Below are 11,214 nucleotides of genomic sequence, written 5' to 3' on the forward strand. Positions count from 1 at the left end.
TGTCTTCTGCTGTCTCTGTACAGTTCTTCCTTCTCTTAGGATGAACTTCCTCCTCATCTCCTGAGGGAATATTTCACTTCTCGATATCCAGCTCGGTTGTCTCTGCAGCCCTTAAACTCCTTCATTGTCATTATTTATATAGAGATGTGTGCATTTTATACATTCATATATCTGTTTACAGATCAGCTAACTGTTTTTCTTGCACATATATATATTCATTTTTTCCCTAAGGAACTAGGTGTCTATAAACATTTCCAAGTTAGGGGAGGTGTCACATTTATTTAAAAAAATGTTTTCCTCAGTAGTTACTGTGTTTTCTGCACACAGAATGCACTTACCCATGTGCCAAGCACTATACCAGATGCCAGTGATGGAGAGGAGTAAATGTTTTTTGCATTTAATTGAATTGGAAATATATATATATTTCCTTCTCCTTTAAGAATTTAGACCCTGAATAAAGAAAAGAGCACATGAGATCAGTTAAGGATATTTACAAAATAGTATCAATAAATGTCAAGTCATGTCACAATCCAACTGAATGAGCACGATGAAGCACAGGGCAGAGTCAACTGTGTCATTCTTATCCTCATGGCCCTTCTCATTGTCATGCTCATCACAAAGGGGTTGAAGATAATCAATGGAACACTTCCAGGAGGAGAGAGTGAGTCAACAGATACAGGAGAAGAGTGTTGGCTCAGGATACAGAGGGGAACGTGGTTCTCTTTCAGAGATAAGGGCTTGAAGACATTAATATAGGGGAGAAATTATTAAGATCTTCATGGGACACAGGGAATTCTTTGATCCCAGTGTGAAGTATGTGAGTAGTTTAGCATTTTCTTTGGAGGTATTCTCTTCTAAGATGAAAAGAGATACAGTGATCTAGGGATTTATATTACTCCAGTAAAAGACCACACCCCACCCCATCTCACCCCCCAAAGAAACCAGAAGGAAAAGGAGATGGGAACCCCCACTAGATACACTGAGTCAATTTAAGGAACCAAATTAAAAGGAAGGTAAGGACTGTAGAATTCAGTAAATCTTGTGGCAGATGAGGACTGTGATTAACAGTACAAATAAAAAAACTTCCTCCATGAACTAGAACAAATGTATGAAACTATTACAAGGAATTAATAATAGAGTGGTATATGGGGGGGGGAAATGCACCTATTGCAAACTATGGACTATAGTTAACAGTAATATCTTAATATTTTTTTCATCAACAGTTACAAATGTACTGTACCAATGCTAGGGATCAAGGATGGGGGTGGGGCTAAAGGGTATGGATGGGTTTTCTCTTTTTTTTCTTTTTCTTTTTTTTCCTGGAGTAATGGAAATGTTTAAAATGGATTGTGGTGATGAATGCACAACTCTGTGATGATAATGTGAGCCATTGATTGTATACTTTGGATGGATTGTATGGTGTGTGAATATACTGCAATAAAATTGAATTTAAAAAAGTAAGGTAAAGAAAGCACACTTTATTTTTCCTTTCCTCTTTATTTGTTCTCACTCAGGATCATCACTAGGGCTTCACAGGGGATTTGCAGGCTGTGCTGTTTTGGAAACTGGTAGATTAGTAGAAAGTAGAAGACACTTTCTTCACTGTATCTTACTGGACTAGAATTCCCAGAAGACTGAAAAATCAAGTCACACTCTTTCTGTGTGTGTGAGAAGAGGGGGAAAAAATCATCTCTTTTGGTATGTTGATGGAAAGGAGCTGTTTAGTTACTGAGACAGGTACTGGGAAAAGAAAAAAGCATCCCAGACCTCAAACTGCTCCTAGCCTGTGTTGGAGGCAGACAAGTTGCCCAACACAGTCTTTCACATCTTTAAGCAATCTGAAGAATATTTCTTGGCTTCTGTTTAATTTAATTCAATTCACTTACTCTACTACAAGCACTGTGACATGGTATAAAGAGATAAATGCCTGGAGTCTGCCCCTAAGGAATTCAAGTCTAGGAGTAGAGACAGACATATCAACACATAGTAACAATACAGAGTGATTAGGTCAACAGTGTATTTCAGAGATTCATGGGCAAGAAAGAGAAGGGACCGATTTTCCCCGACTGGGACAGAACAGTTTCAGAAGGCTCCATGGGGGAGGTGACACCTGCTCTGGGCTGAGAAGGGCATTCCAGGAAACATGATTACATGCACCAAAACACATGGTGATGACACAGAATTGTACGTTCAGAGTGGTTTTGCCGGAGGCTGGTGTGCCAGTTTGTATATATTATGTCCCCCAGAAAAAGCCATGTTCTTTGACGCAATCTTGTAGGGGCAGACATATTAGTGTTGATTAAGTTGGAATGTTTGGATTGGGTTGTTTCCATGGAGATGCACCCCACCCAACTGTGGGTGATAACTCTGATTGGATAGTTTCCATGGAGGTGTGGACCCGCCCATTCAGCATGGGCCTTGATTAGTTCACTGGAGCACTATATAAGCTCAGACAGAAGAATTGAGCTTGCTACAGCCAAGGAGGACACTTTGAAGAATGCACAGAAGCTGAGAGAGGAGTTGAGCTGAGACAGACATTTTGAAGATGGCCGTTGGAAGCTGATGCAGGCATTTTGGAGAATGCCATTTTGGGAGCAAGCAGACACCAGCCACGTGCCTTCCCAGCTAACAGAGATTTTCCAGATGCCAATGGCCATCCTCCAGTGAAGGTACCCTATTGTAGATGCCTTACCTTGGAAACTTTATAGCTTTAAAGACTGTAACTGTGTAACCAAATAAACCCCCGTTATAAAAGCCAATCCATTTCTGGTGTTTTGCATTCCAGCAGCATTAGCTAACCAAAACAGGTGGTGGTGGAGGTAAGTGGATGAAGAAGGTGAAGGAAGCAGAAATAGTGAAATTATGAAGGGCTTTGCATTCCCCAATCAGGAATTATACTGACAATGGGGAGCTAAGAAAGACTGTCAGAAGAGAGTCATGATTACCTTTGGGTTTTAGAGCGAGGAGGATAGCAGGAGCATGATGAAGTGGAGGCTTTGTTAGAGGCAGAGAGACCAGTCAGAATGCTATTGGAAGAGTTCAGGCAAGAGAGAGGACCTAAAGCAAGTCCATGGCATGGGAATGAAGTGAAGGAATTAGACAAGAGAAATGCTTCGGAAAGAGAAGTTGAGGGGCATTGGTGCTGGTTGGATATACAGTGTGGGAAGAAGTTCAGCATTAATCCCAGGTTTCTGACCCAGGATATCCCCAACTGAGAGAGAGAATATAGAAGGAAGAGGGCAGTGGAAAGAAGACAGAAGGAAACTATGTAAGTTTAAGCTAGCTGAGGAACATTTAAGTGGAGATTTTCAGAAGGAAGTTGGTTGTGCATTTCTGGAGCAGGAGGAGAAAGCAGAGCTGGAAATGACAATATGAAATCTTTTGGAATTGAGGTGTCAGAATCAAGGGAGAGGTCGGAAATTTCTAAGAAAAGAAGCTGAGAGAACTGAGGCCAGAGCATAGACCCTCATGATTGGAAGAGCAAGATGATTAAAGGAAAGATTTATGAGCCATGTGAGGGTGGGTCTCAAAGTCAAGAGAAGAGTTTCAATAAGGAGAAAATGGGCTAATGTTTCAATTGCTACACAGAGTGAGGAAGAAAAGGCTAGAGAAGGCTTCAGTGATTAGGAGCTTGCTGGTAAGCTTTGCCAGGGCATCTTGCCCTGCCTCCTTGGGGATGCGGGGAGGGGAGACTAGTTACAGGGTTGAGAGCAAAGAAGAAGTGAAATTACTGCGTAGAGATTTTTCTATCAAGAAACTCGATTTTGAAGGCATGGAGAGCAATAAATCAGTAGCTGGAGGGGGGCACTGGTTTTTGCTGAAGAGTTTTAGATGTTAGAGTCTTCAATGTGTTTGTAGACTGAGGGGAGGAGCCTGCTGAAAAGGAAGCTGGAGAGTGGGGTACAGGTCAAGGTCCCCAGTGAGGGGAAAAGGGGAGGGTTTCTAGAGCAGAGTTAGGGATGGCAATCTTCAACAAAAGGAAGAGCACAACTCTCACTGAAATTGTAAGAATTGAAATGGATGTAAAGAGGTGTTTTTGTGGAAGGAAAATTTAGGAATTTTAAGTCTGATGGCCTCAATTACTTAAATATGAAACAAGGCCATTTATCAGGCTAAGGAATCAAGAAAGGAGATAGGCAGACACTGGCTTTCATATCTGCTGTGGACACTGGAGGAGTGAAACATATGAGGTGGAGCTACCTGGGCACTGAAGACCATGGCTAAGAGGAAATCATAAATCAGCAGAGATGCCTGCTAGCAGCTCAGGGGTTCAAATGTCTTGCCCACCTCCACAGCTACCAAGCCTATGTCGGCCACAGCTTGGACTAAATGGACTAATTCTAGAAGCTCAGAACTCTTTTCTCCTCATGAGCTAAGTATCCATGTTAGGTAAATTAATATAAAACCAACGCAAAAAGAACATGGTAAAATCATTCCACTTGTGGGCTTTGCCGGTGGTGACTTCATGCATGCTTTCCAGCATCAGGAGGCTGGTGTTGCACTGTCCAGTGTCTTTACTGAAGACCAGACAAAAGGAAACAGGCTTCAATTGCAGCCAAGTTTCAATAAAGAGCCATATTCTAAAGGGAGAGAGGCTAAGCTCAAAGGGGCTCCTCAAGAGGGCAGAGAACAATCTGCCCTGCTGATCTGTAGGAAAAAATATACCTCAGGGGGTTTTGACTCAATCCTAGGACTATGGTTTATTTGATTTCTTAAATTTCCTATTAACTCCATGCCACAGTTTGAATTTAAGCAAAAAGAATACATAGTAGCACACATACACAATGCAGACAGCACACAGTACTTTGTTTCTTTCTTTCCTTCTTATCTTACTCTCTTCCATAATGGATCCATTAGAAATAGCTTCTATGTGAAATATTCGGGACATTAAAGTAAAATAACTCATATGTAATTATTAATTGTGTCATAGTCCCATAAAAAAAGAGAGAGAGAGATTCATAAACCCCCAATCCTCTATCCAGCCTTGTTGGTTATCTCTAGCTTGATTAAAGGGAATGATACTCATTTGTAAATGCATTTGGCAAACTTACCCTGCTATTGTTTCCATTATTTTGCAAATTACAGACATTGAGATGAAGGCTCTGTAATTTCCTAGCGTTCCCTTTATTCCTGCTTGGAAAACTGTATTGCCCTGGCATACTTCCACTTTGCTGTTATTTCATGTGAATACAGCAAATTCTTTATTATGATTAACAAAGACTTCTGCTCCATTCCTCTTTGAATATCAGTCTGCCGATGGAGATGAGTTGATTTTTGAGCCCTGCTGTCGCCTTGAATCTCTTTGCTTCTCAGATCTCAAAGATGTTTAAGACAACAGACGCCCAAGTATCCCTAAGTGACACACATTTTTTTGTGTTCTCCTTTTTGAATTTGTTATACGTTTAGTAATTTTACCATCATCTGGAACTTTTTCTCTTCTTCCAATTGTTTAATTCTAAACGTCTCCTTCATTCACTACTTAAAAGCCTGAAAATGTGCAAGCAGTTGAGCTTGGCAATCTTATTTTTAAGCTTCACTTTTTAATCTTCCAATTTTATTTTTCCTCATACATGTCTCTCTCAAGGTTTTCAATATTTTGTAAGCAGCCTTGATACCAGACATTTTGGGGCATCTCAAATACACATGTTCCTTGAACAATATACATTTCTAATCTGTTCGTCAATCCTTGCACAGGAATCACTTTTCCCCAAATAAGGCCCTCTTTCCTTAAATATTGCCTGAATGTCTACCAAATTAAATTCTCATTTAGCAGTCCTCACACTCAGAGAATACTAATTAAATATTCTCCTCCTAAGATCAGGCATATTTAGAAGGAATCACATAAAGACCGCTCTTCTAGTCCATGGGACCGGTGGAAAATGCCAGAACCCAAACAGATGCATGGCTGCGCCCCGGGAGCCATCTTCTAATAGACGTTAATGTGCAAAGTACTTGTTCCTCTTTTCTCCCATCTCCTTGTGCTTTTTTCCTCACTACACACACTCCGTGGTGTGGTAGAACTATGTCGGCATCTTCAGTCACCCCTTGTTGGTTTAATACTTTTGGGTTGGCCATATATTGGGAGGATAGCACAAAACATTTCTTTATATTGGGTAGGTAGTATTGTATAAAATGAGGACAATAGTAGCAACTACAACATCTCACATTTATTAAGAACTTTGCAAGTGCTGGGCATTGTTTCATGCTCTTTACATGCTTTTTCTTATTTAATCTTCTCCATGACCTTATGAGGTAAGGAAGACCACAGATGTTGACCCTGGGAACTCAAGAGGTTGAGGAACGTCCCTAAGGCCACACAGCTAGCTACTGAGCAGCAAGGTGCAGGATCTGAACCTGGGTTGTCTGAGTCTGGAGCTGGAACGATACTACACCTGCATGGAGGAAGCACTTAATGAACTGGTAGCATTTATTGCATTTTCATTCAGATTTCTCTTCCATGTATTGAGCACAAATGCATGTTAGGCTGTGTTTGGTCCTTTTATCTTGTTTAATTTTCATAGAAACCCACTGAGGATTTAGGGTTTCCATTTTATAATCAAGGAAACTGAATCTCAAAGACATTCTGTAACTTGCCCAAAATTACTCAGTTAGGAAGTAGGGGGAGGCCCTGAGCATTCCAGCCAGTCCTCTGTTTCGCCCCTCTTCAAGGGTTGCTTTGGAGGACATATTGAATTTTTCCTCAGCAGACTATGGAATCTAAAGAGGTTACATTGACAGTGATAACTCAGATGTTGATGGCTTGTGTTTCCACCTGCAAAAGCACAGCCTTCATTCCTAGGGGATAGGTCAATGGGTCCCATACCTCTCCCTCTGCTGGGGGCTGCCTCTGCTCCATGAGGCACTGCAGCCTCCGCAGGGTCCCTCACCCCCGGTGTGTGTGTGTGTGTGTGTGTGTGTGTGTGTGTGTGTGTGTGTGTGTGTACATTGTACAGCAGTCTGCAGCTAAGAGGGGAAGAAGGACTCACACCTGTCTTCCTGTCTTAACCCAAACAGTGCTGCTTGGTGCCCTGGTGCCCTAATATCGAGAGCTGTTTCTTTAGTGTTTTTCTTTTTTGTTTCCCCCTTAATGTAAAAGAGCTCTTTTGCTTTTTAGTTATAGCCCCTCTGCTATCTATAAGACTAAGTTATGAATGTCATAGGAACCAGGCCAGGGTTTTACTATTCAGAATCATTCATGTATTCAGAGTCATCTGTCTTGTCTATTAATGAGAATGTAGGTTTGCTCCCTGTCCCTTTCTCTCCTTGAACTGAGTCCTTCCAAGAGGCTCCTTGGCTGAAGCCCACCTCATCAATTTTCCAGATACGTTCTAAATGTCTGAATCTCACCAAGACTCAAATGTGGAGCCTTTAATGGCTGCTCCTTGTTTTTTGTACGTCCACCATCCATCCTCCCTACCCAATGGCTCCCATTTCCTTCTGGGGAATTGTCTTTCTCCCAATCCATGTTGTTTTGGTAGAAGGTAATGCCTGCTTTCTACTAAGCAAGTTGCAGGGCTGGTGTGGCTAAGGAGGAGTGCGGGAACTCACTGGCCAATCAATGCTGTCTTCCGGGACCTTGACTGGTGAGTGAGTGACACAGTGACATGAGGGGTGGGTAGCACTTGGTTGTGCCAGTAGAAGGGCTGCCCCTGCCCGGGTGGCTCCCGCTGCAGCTCCTGAAGCCAGGCCCTCACGTTACCCTTAATGCCCATGGTTCCCACTCCTGGTTTCCAGTTGATTCTGTTTTTTTTGTTTTCATCTATGTTTTTGTTTTGCAATTTGAAAAATAAAAAAAAAATGTAATTTTCAAATATTTTTTCTTAGAATTTCTAAAGCACATGACAATTGATACCTGTAACATCTACAAAAATGGCATTGCTACCATGTATTTATATTTTCTGAAAATGAGGGGGAAAATATCTGTTCTGTTTTTTTAGGGGTTACATTTAAAAGGAATTCAGAATTACTGTGACTATAAATTGACTGGATAAGTTACACCCACAGACTGAAAGAAAATGAAACGGAGTTGTTCTAGGTACTTCATCTTTCATAATCTGTTACTGAAGAGATTTTAAGAGGTTCAGAATCTGGTCCACTATAGAAATACGGCCAAAGAGCTTCATTAAGGGAATCATTAAAAGTAATAGAAAAGAGATCTATCATTCAAATTATAGAAGGAATTCTCACCCAAATCATAGTTCAGAAAAACACCAATTTTACTGGGTCTTACTATTGACAGAAACTAGATTCTCTTAGGATTAAATGCAAAATAACCATTATAATGTCCAATTGCCCAGAGGCCACCCTGAACTAAAGGCTGATTCTGCCAGTTCCCAGGAAGAAGTCTTGACAAACCCCCAATGTCCATTTAGGCTTGTTTCCCCCTTGTGCCTCCCAGTAATGCCTATACAGAATTCAATCTCTTTAAGCCTCGGACAGCAGGAAAGAGACATACTCCCCTTAGGTTATAACAAAAGGTTTGTTTTGTCTTTCCATATTGCATAATTTTTCTATCCTCAGACATAATAAGCTGTTACAACACCTAAAATCATATCTACTTTAAATGGTTTGATAACTTTGTCTAAATCAGAATACTGTGGGGGAAGACTCAATCCATATTCCTTTGATCTGTATGAAAAGCGTTCAGGGTACTGTGAAAGATACTCTTAACATTTGTCAGTAATTCCAGTTTTGAGTGTAGACATTTGCCCTCTATCTCCCTCAACAGATGTTTTACTGTAGAAAAATGATCTGAAATTTTTATTAAGTTTTCATTAAGTTTTGTTAAAATCTCCATTTCTTCATCTGGTATCTATCTAAAAATAATCTCTTGCTTATTCTGTAGAAATAGCCTAAGTTGTTCAAATTCAGAATTTATTGCTTCTCTCCTATATTCTACCTTCTTTTTCAGCTCTGCTGATTTCCTGGTTTTCAGAGTTATCACTTTTTCAACTCATTCCATATTATTCTTTAATGGCTCAATGCAACATTTTAGAAGTTTTCTCTGATGGGGCAGCTTACTTAATGGGCAAATGTAGTGCTTGTGGTGTTTAGTGGAGAAACTGCACTGTGTACATAAAACTTCTAGATCCTTCTCACAGAAGAGTCAGAAACTGATTGTGCTTGTCACACACAGCATTTGTGCTTCCTGCCTCTTCCTTTGGCTTCTTCTCACCTGGAGTAGTTTAGCAGTTTCAGTCAAATTACCTAACCAGGTGTTGCTCATGAAGTTCTTATCTGGACAGTAAAATAGCAGACAGCGCAGGGGAAGATATCATCTAGATCTTTCCAGGACTTGAAGGAACAATGACAGAAGTTGTGTGCACACTTGATGGTCACCTGGTCTTTCAAGTAATCCATACAGATGGGACAGCTAGACTCCTCTTGGAGGTTGTCCAGGCCTGTCACAAACTCTGTTGAGCCATGAACAAAGGCAGTGAGTAAGGTAATGTTCCTTCATGGGAGGTGCCTCTCTAGAGCTAAGACACAGTAAGAAGTGGATAGCCTCCCAAGACTTTGCAGACTGACCAGATTTAGGTTTTGTCTTAGCCCTTACTTGGCTCCAGAGGTAGCTGCCAAGAAGGCCCCACAGCCCTATTACTGATTAACCCACCTGAAGTTAAGTTCGACTTTCTTTGTCAAGTAGTCACAGGTCCAAACAATCTTTCCTTTACAATGTGGAGAGCTGCAGAATACCATGAGAACTAAGGATGGGACAAATCGATGGCCTGGAGCAGCTGGCTCATGCCCTCAGGCTGGAGGCTCTACAAATGCCTCAGCATAGGACAAAGCGCGGGGACCAGACCCCCAAAATTCCCAGAGCCCCGGTTCCAACGCCCTGGAAGTGGGTGGAGGGTACCTCGCATGCTCAATGGCCACAGGAGGGGACGAGAGCAAGGAGCGTTCTTGAGGACAACTGGAGGCAACTCCCTCGAGGATCCAGGCCTTGGGGTCCTTATTTAATTACCAACGGCAACTTTCCCAGATTCTTGAGATGACTATTTCTATGAAGAAATTGAGGGACAAAGTAAAGCCAAGCCAAACTCATTGCAGGTTGGCTTTAGAAGCTTCACCACCACACAATCCTCCTCTGAGAAGGTAAGAAATAGAGTCCACCTGCTTCTTGAGCTTCTGGCATCCTTAAAATAAATTCATTTTTGCTTAAAATAGCCAGGGTGCATTTCGGTTGCACACTATTAAGAACCTGGTCTGAAATATACAGAAACTTGCAATGTAAATGTTGCAAAGGAGTTCTCTGTGGCCTTCTTCTCTCTCCTTTTCATTCCTCTCCCTGTTGGTGTCTCCTCTATTCACAAATGCTTAAGGATCTTGTGCCAACCACACTGTCCAGGACCTCCTATGATAGTCATTTTATTAAGTTTGCGCTCCCCAAAGCCTAGAGGTCTGAATTTCCTTCTCCACCTTTTATTACAACCCAACTCCCACCTGGTCTTCCTGGCTGCAAAGGGAGACCATAAAACTATTTTAATCACAGAATATTCTTGAAACAAAGGCTTATAGGAGCAATATGAGTAATCAGATAAAAGAGCAACTGCTCTGGTCCATATTGAGTTTGAAAACCAGTGCTATAAGTCAATCTGCAGTTCCCTCCCCCAAGGATATTTATAACTGACGATGGTTCTGAATGGGCAGCAGAAAGATATTACACTGGGTCAAAGCAAAACTAGGTTATTCTCCCATCTCTGGCACCTTCCCATTATGTAGGTTTAAACAAATCACTGAGCCCTTCTGGGTTTCAGTTTTTGTATTTGGAAAATGAGAGCATCGCCTTAGATTTTCTTTAAGTTCTTTTGAACATGATGATTTGAGTGTTACCTCTTCCCGTGGCATTGGCATTTTAATAGAAGACTCTGGAAAATGTCAAACTCTTGAGTTCCAAACAAATAAATCATCAAGTTTTATGACAGGCTAGAAGGACAGGTATTTTGGGCTTGCTGGGATGGACGTGGGAGGGAAGGAAAGTGGAATAGCAGAGAGGTACCTCTAATTTTACTGCTCATGCTTCTTGGCAATTGCAACTAGACAACCATTGCCTTCTCTTATTTGACTAGGAACAGAAAATGCCTAGTAATCACACCAGCACCTACCTAGGAGCTCTTGGCCTAAACACAAGCCTTTTTGGGGCTTGCAGAGCATTACCAACTCATTGCTCAAATGTAGCAACAATCAACTTCCTAAGAGTCCCTTTGTTCA

At 41.5% G+C, this 11,214-nt stretch overlaps 1 pseudogene; it reads right to left on the reverse strand.

Annotated features, from left to right (window-relative positions):
• Window positions 1-8,040: 8,040 nt before the first annotated feature.
• LOC119508821 lies at window positions 8,041-9,866 on the reverse strand (annotated as a pseudogene).
• Window positions 9,867-11,214: the final 1,348 nt, after the last annotated feature.

Source organism: Choloepus didactylus, chromosome 14, assembly GCF_015220235.1.
Source record: "Choloepus didactylus isolate mChoDid1 chromosome 14, mChoDid1.pri, whole genome shotgun sequence".
NCBI classification, from domain to species: Eukaryota; Metazoa; Chordata; class Mammalia; order Pilosa; family Megalonychidae; genus Choloepus; species Choloepus didactylus.